At 43.5% G+C, this 14,268-nt stretch overlaps 1 protein-coding gene across 2 annotated transcripts in view; it reads left to right on the top strand.

Moving 5' to 3' along the window:
• The window catches only part of COBLL1 (cordon-bleu WH2 repeat protein like 1), an 80,809-nt gene that overhangs the window by 35,447 nt on the left and 31,094 nt on the right, over positions 1-14,268 (top strand). Inside the window, exon 1 of one of the 2 annotated variants that reach the window (XM_053408514.1) lies at positions 2,162-2,467. The exons of the other annotated variant lie outside the window; for it this stretch is intronic. The gene's annotated coding sequence lies outside the window, so the exon portion shown is untranslated. Of the gene's footprint in view, positions 1-2,161; positions 2,468-14,268 lie in introns of those variants that run through there. 2 annotated transcript variants of the gene reach the window in all.

Genomic DNA, 14,268 nt, shown 5'->3' with positions numbered 1-14,268 from the left:
GCCAGGCTAAGTAGCCAGGCTAGAAGCAGTGGCCTAAGTTTGAGTCTGGGGCAAGGCAGTAAAAGAATTGGAGTTGTCCCAATGGGTTGGCATACCCACCCGCCAAGCTTTGATAGGCAAGGCAAGCTTACTCACGAGACTCCTTTGCTTTGTGAGAAAGTTGAGCATGCAGATGCACACTGTGTCACGCAGAGGGTAGATCTTTCCCCAATGACAGCAGCACCAAATGCCGGGTGACTAGCTCTGACTCCATCCCTTTGCCCCCAGCAGTTGGTTGGTGCTCTCCCTGGATTCCATTGATTCTCCTCTCTCCCTGGGAGAGAAGAGTGGAGGTGGGAATTCTGCTTCCCTGTCCAGAGCAACCATACCCTGGGAGAAGAAAGTACCTGTCTCCTCCTGCCTCTGTTCCTTGTTCCTTGGATATAGCCCCCCCCTCCATTCCCCCCCACCTCATCCATCTCCACCTGTCATTCCACACCTAAACCCGGTGATGCCTCAAGACACATGACACTCCTTGATGTTTGACTGAAGCATTAGTCACTGGAGGACTTGTGCAGTTTTGTGCCTGCCTTTCTGTCTGTTGAGTTGCACCAAGTTAGAGAGCTGAAAGTCCAATAGTGTTTTTAGAACTCTCCTTATCCTTGATGTGCAGATGATCGGTGACAGGAGACGGGAGACTCTGTGACTCGATCTCAGGGTTAACGGTTGATGCCTGAAACACAGGGTGCGCTATGATCTGCGCATCCTGCTCCACATCATCAGAGATGTTTTGTGCATGTGATATGATGGGAGGTGCAATATGGAATCTCCTTTCAACTCATGCATTGCCCATGTGTCCAACATGCTGCTCTTCTTAAGTTGCTGGACTCTCAACAAGTATCAGCCCCAGCCAGTATGGCCAGTGGTCAGAGATGATGAGAGTTGCAGCCCAACATTTAGAGGGGAACAGGTTGTTTAGTCATGATCTAGTACAGTGGTACCTCAAGTTACAGACGCTTCAGGTTACAGACTCTGCTAACCCAGAAATAGTACTTCGGGTTAAGAACTTTGCTTCAGGATGAGAACAAAAATTGCACAATGGCCACATGGCAGCAGCAGGAGGCCCCATTAGCTAAAGTGGTACCTCAGGTTAAGTAAGTTTCAGGTTAAGAACGGACCTCCAGAACGAATGAAGTTCTTAACCCAAGGTACCACTGTATAGTACAATGCAGGAACATTTTAGGGGACCAGAAAAGGAGATGGTGTCCCTTTTCTCTGCTGAAACTTCCCCTACTCCACAAGCCCTAAATAGTATTTTAAAACTTTAATTTCCTGGTAGACGGAGTCCTGAGCAGAAATATTTCGGTTTGGGGTTGGGATGCGGTAATATTAGGGGTTCCCACTTCCTATCATTGTAATTTTGAACATCAAATCTGTCTTAGACTTACATTTTGTATGTATTTTATTGTGGGTTTTAACTGATAATGTTATATTTTTGGTGTATCTTCTGAATATCACCTTGAATGTTAGTTGACTTAGCAATTAGTAATTGATAGGAATAAACAATCGCTCCACTTCATATTCCTCTTCTGTGAAATGTTCTGCATCGTTTTAGGATATGTTCTCCCCCCCTTTTTGTGTTTTAGATGGCTTATTAAAACGTTGTTTCTTTTATTTATGCTTAACTTTACTTCAAGAGTTCTCATATCGGTGTACCAAAGTGTGAATAAACTATTCACATAACAATATACACAACTTTAAACCGACAAATTAACACACTGAAATGATTCCAAAATCACCTAAGATATTTCCATTTTGATTGAAAATGAACAAGACGCAGGATAATAAACCAACCCTTTTGATAGCAGCTTGCCATTAAATGTCTTCAGATGCAGCACACACTACTTAATCTATCACCTTCCTTGCCAGGAGACTTAAGTTTAGAAGCAGGTGAGTCTCTACTCTGATAGGGATAGGCTTTCCAACACCTTGCATAGCTTTCAGCTGCTTCAAAAGTGCTGGCTTGTCCAATTGAAGGAACTTTCCCCCTCTTTTTGCCTTCCTCTTTTTCTACAGGGATTTTAGAAGCAAGTGGGCGTGGTTTATTCGTGCCTCCTTAGAGGCAGGGAATAAATACTGGCAACTTCCACACACACTTTCTGTTATTGGGGAAGCATTCTTTCTCTTCTCCAGAAAGGAAGAGAAAGCAGAATTTGGGAGGAGATTGTGTCCCTTTTGGAGGCATTTCCATGGGTCATTCCACAGGCGTATCTGTAAACATGGGGGAAAGAACTGGGATAAGAGCTACCAGCAACTTAGGAAGCGGCTTGTAATGTTCTGTTTAAATAGGACTTTGAACCGTGTTTTCCCTCCCGCCCCTTCCATGTACTAAGAGGAGAGTAAAAGTGCTCTTTGTATTCCATGCTTGGAGCTGACTTCAGAGCCATACACTGCTGGTGAGGCACCTACTGCTGGAAAAATACCTGAGGTAAGTCTAGTTATGTGGCTTACCTGCGGCATGCAGCTAGAGACATTAAGAGTATAGAGGGGTCTGAGGGCGGGAGTGTGTATGGGTGTGTGTGTGTGCTTTTTACCATTGACTGCTTAATTCAGTTTCTGTATTTCCAAACTTTAAAATTCTTACAAATAGAAGAGTAAATATGTAAGGGTTTGGAAGATAGATTGGCGCTTTCTGCCTTTGAGGCCTGTAACAAAGCAGAAAAATACTGCACAAATTTTGCATAGTTTTGTGGCATTAAGATTGCAGCACTGCACATACGTCCCTATAAGTAACTCCCACGGAGTATAGTGAGACTTAGATTTTGAATGAAAAATGCATAGGAATAGGCTGTAAGTGCATTCTTTTGAGCTTCTTCAACCTGAATACTGATTTTGCTTGTGACCTTTGCTACATTAACATGTGTTGTTGTTTTTTTTTAATGTATGAATAAAAATCCATTAGCAAAAGCTTTCAGGGAGCATACTGGAATTTCTTAAGTCAGTCTTAGGATTTTAATATTTGCTTATTTTCAGAGATATTACAGTGGTTCTTCCTTTATTATTGAGCCTGTTGAAATCAATACAGAACAATCAATAGCTAATATTGGCTAAGAACTATTATCTGACCTAATTTATAGTAGCAATAAGGTATGGCCAAGAAAACGGTCTCTCTCTCTCTCTCTCTCTCTCTCTCTCTCTCTGCCTTCCTTATTAGTAACATCACAGTATTAGAGAGTCCATAGAACAAATGTGGGGTAAAAATAACTTTCTGCTACATTTCAAAAATTAATATTAAGCAACATGCATTATTATATGAGGGCAAGCTGAAGGTTGATTGGAATCTTCCAGTGGAATTTAGTAGTTTGGGTAGGGATTTTTGACTCTCAGCTGTTTTAGCAACAACAAAATGTGCCCCTTCCCTTAATATTACATACAAAATAATCGAGGTTGCTGAGAAGACTAAAGGCTTTCTTTTCTGGCATGGGTGAGAACGAAGTGAAAGGACCTTAGTATATATGAGGAGTGCTGAATATTCCTACTGAGCATGTTCTCAGAGGCATCCTGTTAATAGCTGGCTTCCCGAGGCACAATTTGACCCCCAACTCTGATTGTTAGACCTCTTGGCACCCAATAATATTTCATTTATAAGCCAGCAATTCACAAAGTATTTCTGGAAAAGATGTAGCAGAACTGTTGGTGGGGCTGTACTGGATGAGGATACTTGCACTTTACAACATATTTACTTATTTTTGCATTAATAGCCATGTTGAGGGTTATAGGCAATAAGGGGTTTCTTTTTCTTTTCCTATGAAGTAGCATTTACTCATGTGAGACCATGACTAAAATGGTGCTGTCCAGACACAGCTTTACCACTTCGGTGAGAACAAGATAGCTTGGTTGGTAGAGCATGAGACTCTTTAATTTCAGGGTTGTGGGTTCCAGCCCCACATTGGGCAAAAGATTCCTGCATTACTGGGGGTTGGACTAGACAACCCTCTTGACTCCTTCCAATTCTATGATTCTACTTTCTAGAAGTAGAAAGTAGAGAGTGTATCAGATTTTCTCCAAAAGGGGTGTCCTTTCCCCCATTCTTAGTGGAGACATTACACACATACACCCCAGAACACACATATTTGCCAAAGTTGCATGGGATGCTGGCCTCCTTTAGTCACCAAGAGGCACATGAGACAGCCTTGTACTCTGGAGTGTGTTGCCTGTCAGAGAATCACCATCCTGCAAGGAACCTGTCTTCTGTGTATCAGGCCGGCAAGGATGCCAGGAGACTGGTAGATGTCTTGTTTGGGAGAGTTGATCACTTCAGGTGGAGAAGCTATTCCCAAATCAATAGCCAACTCTGAGGACCAAGTAAAGTTTTTACTGGTGGACGCTGATCCACGGATTTCTCACGTGGTAGCGGTCTTTGTGGTGAAGGCTATGAAAACTAGGGTATGGTTCCTGGAGGAAATGGTGAGGTCCCTCCCATTGCTCTCCTAACCTGTTGCTGTATCTTCTTTCCTGAATGGCGAGGTTTTTTGGGTAGTTTCCTTGCTGGGACAGCATGGCATGAATTTTAGCTTATTTTTATAATTTTATTGTTTATCTTTTAATAATGTTTTATGGTATTTTGTGTAAAGGCATGGACCTCACAAATCTAATAATAAACTTAAACTTAAGGTGGAGAAGCTTAGCATTCCCCTTTCTTCCATTGTCTGGTTTGTAACCACGTAGTAAGTACAGTTGTGCACATCTTGGGCAAACCAGCTCTTTCTTGCAAGTTGCTGGCCTGCTAGTGGCAGGGCTGTTGGAGCAAAGGCAATGTTGCTAGCATTCTTTCTAACATGTTGAGCAATAATTTCAACACAGAGATGGGCACTGTATTGCATTGCATTCCTAGTGGTATCTGCAAACCAAAGATAATCCTGAATAACTCTTAAAGCAATATAATAATTATGATGAATTGCGGCAGCAGGTGGTTGCGAGACATGTGAAATTAAACACACACACACAAAGCCAGGAAAGCAAACACCCCTCCCAACACTCCATGCCTTGATTCCTACATTTAACTCCCTTTTTTGTTTGTTTATCGCAAGCACTAGTTCGCCATCATATAGAGTTCTCTCTCTGTCTCTTTGTCTCCCCACTCCTGGTTACTGAGACAAAAGTCCAAAATGCTGTCCCTCTTAGCCAAATGACAAGGGGCAATGGGTGGAGAAGTTAAAAAAGAAAGAAAGGTTTATTTCAAAGCTGCAGCTGTGAGTCTCGGTTTGGATATCTCCAAAAGAACCAGTGGCTTATGCCTGCAATCCAGCTCCTCTTAGAGGCTGAGGCTGGCAGATCGCTTGAGCTCAGGAGTTCAGGGCTGCTGAGAGCTCTGCTGATCAGGTGTCTGCACTAAGTTCAGCATCTCCTCAACGTGTACAGCCTCACATTTTAAACTCACTTACGTAATTTATGGTTTTTCACTTCTCAACTTGGACCAGTCATCAGGTATCAGCAGAAGCTATCTCACATGACTTTTGTGAAGATATAGGAGGTATAGAATGGTTGCAAAACAGGGCTTGGTTCTTGTATTTTAGGCATCGCGTTCTGCTTCCTTTCACCAAAGTGATGTATCTTCGTAAATGGACATGTTTTGTTCATCTCCCCACCCTCCACCAGAAAAATTTAAAAGCCAAAAATTTAAAAGTCACATTTTGCAAACAATCACTCAAAACACATTAAAAGGTATTTGCTGTGGTGTGCGTAATTTCAGGTTCTGCTCATGCACATAAATCCAAATGGCATGTTTGCAAACATTGGGGAGCAACTTCAGGCACACAAACATATATATATATTGAACCAACTGCTGTAAGCAAAGTAGTTCTCTCCGCCAGTCTTCTGTCAGTTTTGTAAATGTGACGGTTATATGTTACAGCAGTGGTCTGGAAACTGGTTTTCTGTGGCTTTACTGTCCTGACGGAAAGTTTTAAAGGCACAGCCCTATGCAGGCCCGGCAAATCATTGTGGGCCTTCCTGTACAATTCTTTTTCCTCCAGATGATTCTGTTTCCTTTATCCCAGTACCATGGGATAAAGCCACAAAAAGTGTTTACTCTGCCACTGTTGTAATGTATAAACTGAGCAGCAAAGCCACCACAGATGCATTGGCATTTATGGGTACATGCAGAACCAAATGGGTCGCGGGTGGCGCTGTGGTCTAAACCAGGCTTTCTCAAACTTGGCCCTCCAGATGTTTTTGGCCTACAACTCGCATGATCTCTAGCTAGCAGGACCAGTGGTCAGGGATGATGGGAATTGTAGTCTCAAAACATCTGGAGGGCAGAGTTTGAGGAAGCCTGGTCTAAACCACTGAGTCTCTTGGGCTTGCCAATCGGAAGGTCGGCAGTTCAAATCCATGTAGTGGGGTGAGCTCGCGTTGCTCTGTCCCAGTTTCTGCCAACCTAGCAGTTTGAAAGCATACCAGTGCAAGTAGATGAATAGGTACCTCTGCGGTGGGAAGGTAAATGGCGCTTCCATGCACCCTGGAACTTGTCACAGTCTTCCGTGTGCCAGTATCGGTTTAGTCATGCTGACCACATGACCTGAAAAGCTGTCTGTGAACAAACGCCGGCTCCCTCAGCCTGAAAAGCAAGATGAGTACCGCACCCCATAGTGAACTTAACTGTCCAGGGTTCTTTTACGTTTACATGTGGAACCAGTGGTAATCCTGGAACCACTTTTCCTGCTACCTCTGTCCAACACACTGGCCCATTTCCCTTTATTGTGTTAAAACAGGTAGGAGAGGTACAGATGAAGAAGGTAATCAAGTTTTGGTTGAAATCTGTGGCCATCAAATTGCAACACAGATTCCTAGTTCACCTTTGTTATCTTCCTCAGGTGAGAAGGAACACAATGAATCACATCTCTAAATGGCCATATAGCTGAAAAGACATGGATGTAAATCCAAGAGAAAACCTGTGTCTGTAAAAATCACGCCACAGTACTTTCATTGGCTGTGCTGTACATTCCTTTGGCTGGGCAATATGTTAATCAGTGATTAGTCACATGATTTTGGCTTGGACTGCCAAACAACAACAACAAAATACAACAATGTGCGCACTCAATCCCTTATTCATTACTAGCAGAGATGTCTTCTCAACATTTGGTTACTCTTCTGATTTTGCCACTGAGACCATTACTGCTCTCCTGCTTTTTCTGATCCTAACAAAACACATCATTTATCATCGTATAAGAGACATGTCTGTCTGGCTAGGTGTAGATATGATGTAATTAATACAACAATAATAACCCCAAACACACACTAACCTCGCCACGAAAACGAAGAGAACAGTGCAATTGCTACATAAAGAGAAGCCCATATTTGAAAGAGAAGCACAGGTTTGAAATCCAGGAGGCTTATTTCTTTAAATTCTAGTTTGTATGAACCACTTGTGGCTGGGGAAACCAAGCCAGATGGGCGGGGTATAAATAATAAATTATTATTATTATTATTACTACTACTACTACTACTACTACTACTACTTGCTGTAAATGCATCAATGCCTATGAGGGTCTTACCATCAGCCTGGGCTAAATTAGACTGTACCCTACAGTACGTTGCTTACAAAAACTAGCATTGGTGAGTGAGTTCTCCTTTGAAGGGCATTTTTTGGCCATTATTACTCATCTAATAAACAGGTAGGGACACGGGTGTTGCTGTGGGTTAAACCACAGAGCCTAGGACTTGCCGATCAGAAGGTCTGTGGTTCAAATCCCCACAACGGGGTGAGCTCCCGTTGCTCAGTCCCTGCTCCTGCCAACCTAGCAGTTCGAAAGCACGTTAAAGTGCAAGTAGATAGGTACCGCTCCGGTGGGAAGGTAAACGGCGTTTCCGTGTGCTGCTCTGGTTCGCCAGAAGCAGCTTAGTCATGCTGGCCACATGACCCGGAAGCTGTACGCCGGCTCCCTCAGTCAATAAAGCAAGATGAGCGCCACAACCCCAGAGTCGGCCACGACTGGACCTAATGGTCAGGGGTCCCTTTACCTTTACCTAATAAACAGGTATTAGTAACTTGGGAACTCCTGGTAAGTTTCTTTGGAACACAGTTTGATATCTTCACCTCAAGAATCAGACTTTAAAGGATTGTAACATTGCACATATAGTATGGATTATTTTATTTTATTGCTAAGTTGGGTAATGCTGCTCTGTTACAAGGTCACAGCATTGTTTGCAGTTTGTCAGGGATGTGTTGGATAAGATCAAAGGGTGCTTGCCTTGCTAGGTAGTAGTTAACACATTGGCAGCTTGTGGGATGTAATAACTTTTACTGCTTAGGGAGCTTGAGGAAAGGGAACTCATTTCCCACATTTGCAGAGACAAGTGCTCCGTTTCATTTGTATTATACGCACTCCTTGGTTTGTGATGAAAACAGGTGCATAGTTTATACTTGTGCAATTTTTGCTACTCTGTAAAATTATAAAAGTCACCTAGAGGAGGCTTTTTCGACATGATTGGCATAAAACTTGTAAAAAAAACCAAAACTTGACATTTTCCAACCGCAGTTGGCCCCACCCCAACCTCTGCCCACATCCCACGATAACTCTTGCTCTCACTCTCGGCTCTCCTCCCACCGAACCCACCATCTCCTGTGCAGTTTTGAAGAAGAGGAGCTTGAATACGTGAAGTTCATACAGGACAGGGGGACACTGTTCTCAAAAAAAAGGGGGGGGGAGGACAGTCATGTTTTTCTAGGGATGGATGGCAACCCTATCTGGATAGCACCTCTTTCTTCACCTGCTACCCGGTATATTTGCTACCCTCCTATCTGTCTCTGTGCCTTATACTTTTAATTTCCAAGGAAGTAGAAACACACAGCCCGATCCTATACATGTACAATCAGAAGAAAGTTTTACCCTCCACATAGGCATGTGAAGGATTCTCTTCCATTTCATTTAATGGTTGGTCAGATTTTGTGGCACATACAGTGGTACCTTGGGTTACATACGCTTCAGGTTACATACGCTTCAGGTTAGACTCCGCTAACCCAGAAATATTACCTCAGGTTAAGAACTTTGCTTCAGGATGAGAACAGAAATTGTGCAGCGGCGGCACAATGGCAGCGGGAGTCCCCATTAGCTAAAGTGGTGCTTCAGGTGAAGAACAGTTTCAGGTTAAGAACGGACCTCCGGAACGAATTAAGTTCTTAACCCGAGGTACCACTGTAGTTTGTAAAATGGACCCCACCCCCATGACTTGAGTTAGAAATGGATGTTAGCAGCTGTACCATCATTCTATATGGTACAAATTGAGTGGTCGGTTGCTTGCTTTCTAAAATAGATTGAAATCTTTGATAAAGTAACTTCGTTTAGACATGTGCAAAATCGGCTATTTCCTGCAGCAGTGCTTAGTGAGATAGTGTCTTTTAAAGCAATGTTATCTGAAGGTATCTGCAAAATGGTTTTGTATTCGGAACTTTTGGTTTAGATGAATGACAGGGGATACCGTGCCATAGATTATGATGCCCATAGCTAGACTTATCAGCATTGGGGAGGAAGTGGTAGTTCTGCTTGCCTTCAGAAGTTTAAGATATACAGCGGAAGCCTTTTCTATTGATACCCTAGCAGCTGTTGGTTTGGTGTCTGACTACCTGGGGGAAGGAACGTCTTTCTTGTGGTACTAGACTGTAGAATACTCTCTTTCGGAAATTTCACCTGGTGCCTATTTTAATATTTCATTGTCAGGCAAGAACGTTTTAAAACAAATTCCAGACATTTTTATCTGACATGGGCTTTTAAAAGTCCTGCTGTTGCGCTGCTCCTCTAAACTGTGTAATTTTAATATTCTCATTTTCATTGTATTTTACATTGTACTGGGAATTTATTGAAGTGTAGGATGTAAATCCTTGAAATAAAATGTGTGCACTAAAAATTTCAGGCTGTGGTAGAAGTCTTGGGCACGATCTAGTAAAAGTTGAGTACCCTGGATTACTATTGATTTTAACAGGAAAAACCCACACATGTGCTGAAATAAACGGGGTTTAAAAGTGCTTAACTTTTCCTGAATCTATGCCCCTGGCATTGCAGGTTATATAAATAATTTATCATCTCCCCACCTCCCCAGAATATGTTCCTTTTGTCTCTTTAAGGCCACAGCACAGCTTAAATCTACTGCAAGCTTCTGTGCAAGCACAGAACTACTGTGCACCACACGTTAAATTTCAGTAGAACACTGCTGGTGTATTTCAAGGGATATTGCTAAATAAACTGGGTATCAGATCTTTAAACGCCATCAAATATAAACATTGCTGGTTTTCTTCTCCCGAACCCTCCTGCAGCTGAAACTGTGTGCATGCCAATTGTCTTCGTTTATAAACTTTCGTAAGGCAAGTTTCCTGCATTCTCTGCTAAGTGGTGTCTCACAAAGAGTAAGTAAAATATTGCAGATGACAGGCAGATGACTTGTTCTTCTCACACTGGTGCTGGTGCCACTCACTTCCTGTTTGCCTTGTCGGGGTGTTTCCTGAAGCAGCCAGCATGTCTGTCATGCAGGAAGCAGAAAAGCTAAAATAGCACAGACATTCCCAAATGTATCGCTACCTGGATGCGTTGCTTGTGAGGGTGTACATTGGTCTGTCTCTGACCCCCCCCCCCCGTCTTCAGCCTTACACCTCAGCTGATTCCCTAATCTTTCCAGCTTATTCAGCTGATTGCAAAGGGGCCAGGCAGTCGTTTAAATTGCAAAGCTTCCCAGTTTGCTGGCATGCAATTTCCTTCAAACGACACTCATTATTTTTCACTATTATCCCGTAATATTAATAAAACAGAAATTTATGCATGGAACCATGACTTTTTTAATTGTTGCCATGTTTATTTCTGCTTTATCTTGAAAGTGCAAGAAAGAGAAGCTTGTAATTCTGAACTCCTGTTTACACCAAATAAATCCGTCTGTACTTATTTATTTGGATAATGCTGCTGATTCAACAAAGCAAGATCTAACAAACTGATTTAAAAGATTAAAAGTATTTTGTATAGAAAAGAAATTCCTACTGCCTGTTAGCTTGTTTCTTTTCCTTTCCTTGCTTTTCTGGTGGCAGTCTAATTTCATTCCTTGTTTTCCTTAGTGAAAGGTACATTTAGGGTCAAACTAGAATTGATGCCAGTAGATATAATTTTGAATGCTATGATTGGGACCCCCCCTTCTCATAGCTATATAACACCCCTGGCTACTGCTGGGCTGTGGTGTCAGTCCAGATTGGGACTGCCACAGGCAGGATTTATTTAACCCAGTGTTTTCTTAGTTCTCTCCTGGGATTGACTGCAGCTTTTTTTCTTTGCTGGGCTACACGTGGGGCTTGCAAGAAAACGTTGCAGCACGAAAATGCTCCTGTTCAGAGTTCCTGCCTGCCTGCCTGCCTGCCTGCCAGCTAGTTAGCTCTGACCTTTCTGAGGCTATTCCATTCCATCCATGGGTGCTTTAGTTGAGATTCCTGCATTGCAGGGAGTTGGGCTAGATGACCCTCAAGGTCCCTTCCAGCTCAACAATTAGCTATAGTGATTCTATTATTCCTCCCTTCTAAGTCTGCTGGATCCCCCATTGGGTTATCTTTCAGGGGTCCTGCCCGTTAAGCCCCCTCCCCCCCGCTAAAGTTTTTCTATTTCTGCAAATGCTTTGGTTCCAAGAAACCTGCTGATAACCTCCCTCTTGTGCATGGATGGTGCTGTTTTAGCTGTGTAATGACAGCTAGTTGAAGAACGCGTTTGCTGTTAGCATGTATGTTGATTGATCTGCAGTCATGCAACACTGCAGAAGTTCAAGTTTGGTTTAAAAACTGCAGGAGCCTTTTAATTAAATGGCTGAGATGCTAACAGTCGGAGCTTCACTGTTAGTGGCTCACTTCAGCTATGGAATCGGGCAACAAAGGCTTACACAGTGGATTTTTTCCCCCAAGTTATTGCAGGGTCTGACACACTTTCCTTAGGTGCCATAACGACCCTGGCTGAAAGCATGGATATCTGTGACAGATTTGGCTTTAACCTGCTGCTCAAAGTATGCTTTTTTGGCCTTTTGAAGTAAGAAAATGTCATTTGGACTTGGAGCCAGCTGAAAAGCGTTTCTGTTTCCAGGACTGCTGCTGTCCAAAGGTCATATTATCAGATCTGCAGAGGGGTCAGTGCCAATTGCTTGGAAAGAAGCAGAGAGCAACCGGCAGAGCTGGCTTCTGGTTTCAGTGTGGTACAAAAAAGGGTTTTCCAGCATTCTGTTAAATTATCAGCTTAATTATCGTGCTTTACGGGGCCAATCACTCTTCCCTTCAAATGTATAAAAGCTATTTAAGGGAAATACTTGATGCATAGCTGCATAGGAAACTCCTTTACACAGAGTTAGACCAGTGGTCCATCTAGCTCTCTGTTGTCTGCACTGATTTGCAGGGGCTTCCCAGTGTTTCAGACGAGGAATCTTTTACAGGCCTTGCTGGAGAGTCCAGGGGTTCCTTCAGGATTAGAGGGAAATGTTTTCTTTGGCTGGAAGTAAAAAATTAAAAAAGGGCACACACTATCCCATAATCAATGGAACTTGTTAGTCATTTACAATGGAGGAATAACACAGTCATTTACTGTGGTTTACTTTATTGCTTACTCATAATACTAGAACCTGGAGCAATCCAATGAAGCTGAACATTGGAAGATTTGGGACGGAAAAAACGAAGTACTTGTTTACACAATGCATGGTTGAACTATGAAATGTGCTTCTGATACGAAAGATTCGAATTTCATAGAAAGTGATATGTGTGTGCGTTTGCGCATGCACACCTGTTTTTAAAATTTTTTTTAGAAATCCTTAAGTATTCAATTTAGGTTTTATTTTATCGCATGGAAAAGGTCGGAATTGGCAGAAAACGAGCAGGGGGGAAGGAAATTGCAGAGTTTGTATGTCGGTAATCAATAAGGGCAGGAGATTGCTTTCCTATCCCAGGACCACAGGTATCCATTTGTCGTGCAGCATTTGCCAGATCCTGTCCACACAGAAATTCATTGGGTGACCAGAAACACCTCACACTGTATCAGAGATGGGAGGGCAGTGCTTGGCTGAATGTGAGAGGAGGGGGAGAAACAGTAGAGGTGGGAAATAGCTGACTTCCCAGTCCCTCATCCAGTGTGTTGTGGCTTTACCCCAATCCAGCCATAGCTGTCAACCATCCCTTATTTGGTGGGAAACTCCCTTATCCCAGCGCCGTGTCCTGCTGCTGTCCCTTATTTATGATGTCCCTTAAATTTCCTGGGTTTCATGTTCGCCCGGCTCGGGAGGGAAGCAGCAGCTCGGGGTCCTCCGCTGTGCGAGAGAGTGCGTGCACGAGCTACCACGTCTCCATCTCTCCCTTTTCCCCCTCAGGGGCGCTTTGTGAGGAGACAGGTGGCGGCGGGTGGGTTGGCAGCCCCTCTCTTGTGAGACTTCCACCGCGCTACCTGGGGAAGCCGGAGGCGGCAGTGGCGGCGGCTGAGGAGGCGGCCTGAGGGAGGAGAAAGAGGAGGGGATGGGGAGGGACGCAGAAGGGCAGCGCTTCAGCGGCTGCCGCGGCGCCGCAACCGCCTCCTGCCGGGTTCGTGGGTGGCGTGGGCGAGAGTCTCTCTCCCCCCCCTCTCGGGCGGGGAACGGCCGATGGAACTCCTCGCGCCAGGACGACAGCAGCCCTGACGTGCTGCTTAGCATACTCTCCAACCAGTGCAGCATCTTAATGTAGTGATTTCCCCCTCTGCATCCCTTTCATAGCTCTATTTTTATAAATCATTTGTCCATCCATAGTTCAAATTTTTACTCCAAGTTTTCTGTCAATCCTACCGATATATGTAATTCTTTACAATAGCTTTTCAACTAAATTATAAACTTTCCCCATTCTTTATTAAAGAGGTCCTCTTCCTGGTTTCTAATTCTGCCTGTAAGCTTTGCCATCTCGACGTTGTTCATCAGTTTTGTCTACCACTCTTCTTTGGTTGGAGTTGGAGACCCTTAGGTCATCTAGTCCAACCCCCTGCAAAACACAGTCAGTGGCAGCCAAAGCAGCATGGCTCTATCAGTGGCGGATTTCTGCATAAACGAAGCAAAATCCCTTATTTTGGCTGCTGATCCCTTATTTTCAAATCTGTAAGTTGACAGCTACGAATCCACCCATTCTACAAGATTGGGGAAAGTTGCAACTTCCTTTTAAGGCTAAAAACCCCCTCCTCTTCTTTTAAGCAAAGGTCTAATCTCAGGGATTAGAACTCCCCCAATCTTTCCTAAATCCTCCATTCATACATACATACATACATACAT

The sequence above is a fragment of the Podarcis raffonei genome, chromosome 1 (genome assembly GCF_027172205.1).
Source record: "Podarcis raffonei isolate rPodRaf1 chromosome 1, rPodRaf1.pri, whole genome shotgun sequence".
Classification (NCBI taxonomy): domain Eukaryota; kingdom Metazoa; phylum Chordata; class Lepidosauria; order Squamata; family Lacertidae; genus Podarcis; species Podarcis raffonei.
Note: the sequence above shows the minus strand (reverse complement) of the source record. Positions and strands in the feature narration are given on the sequence as shown.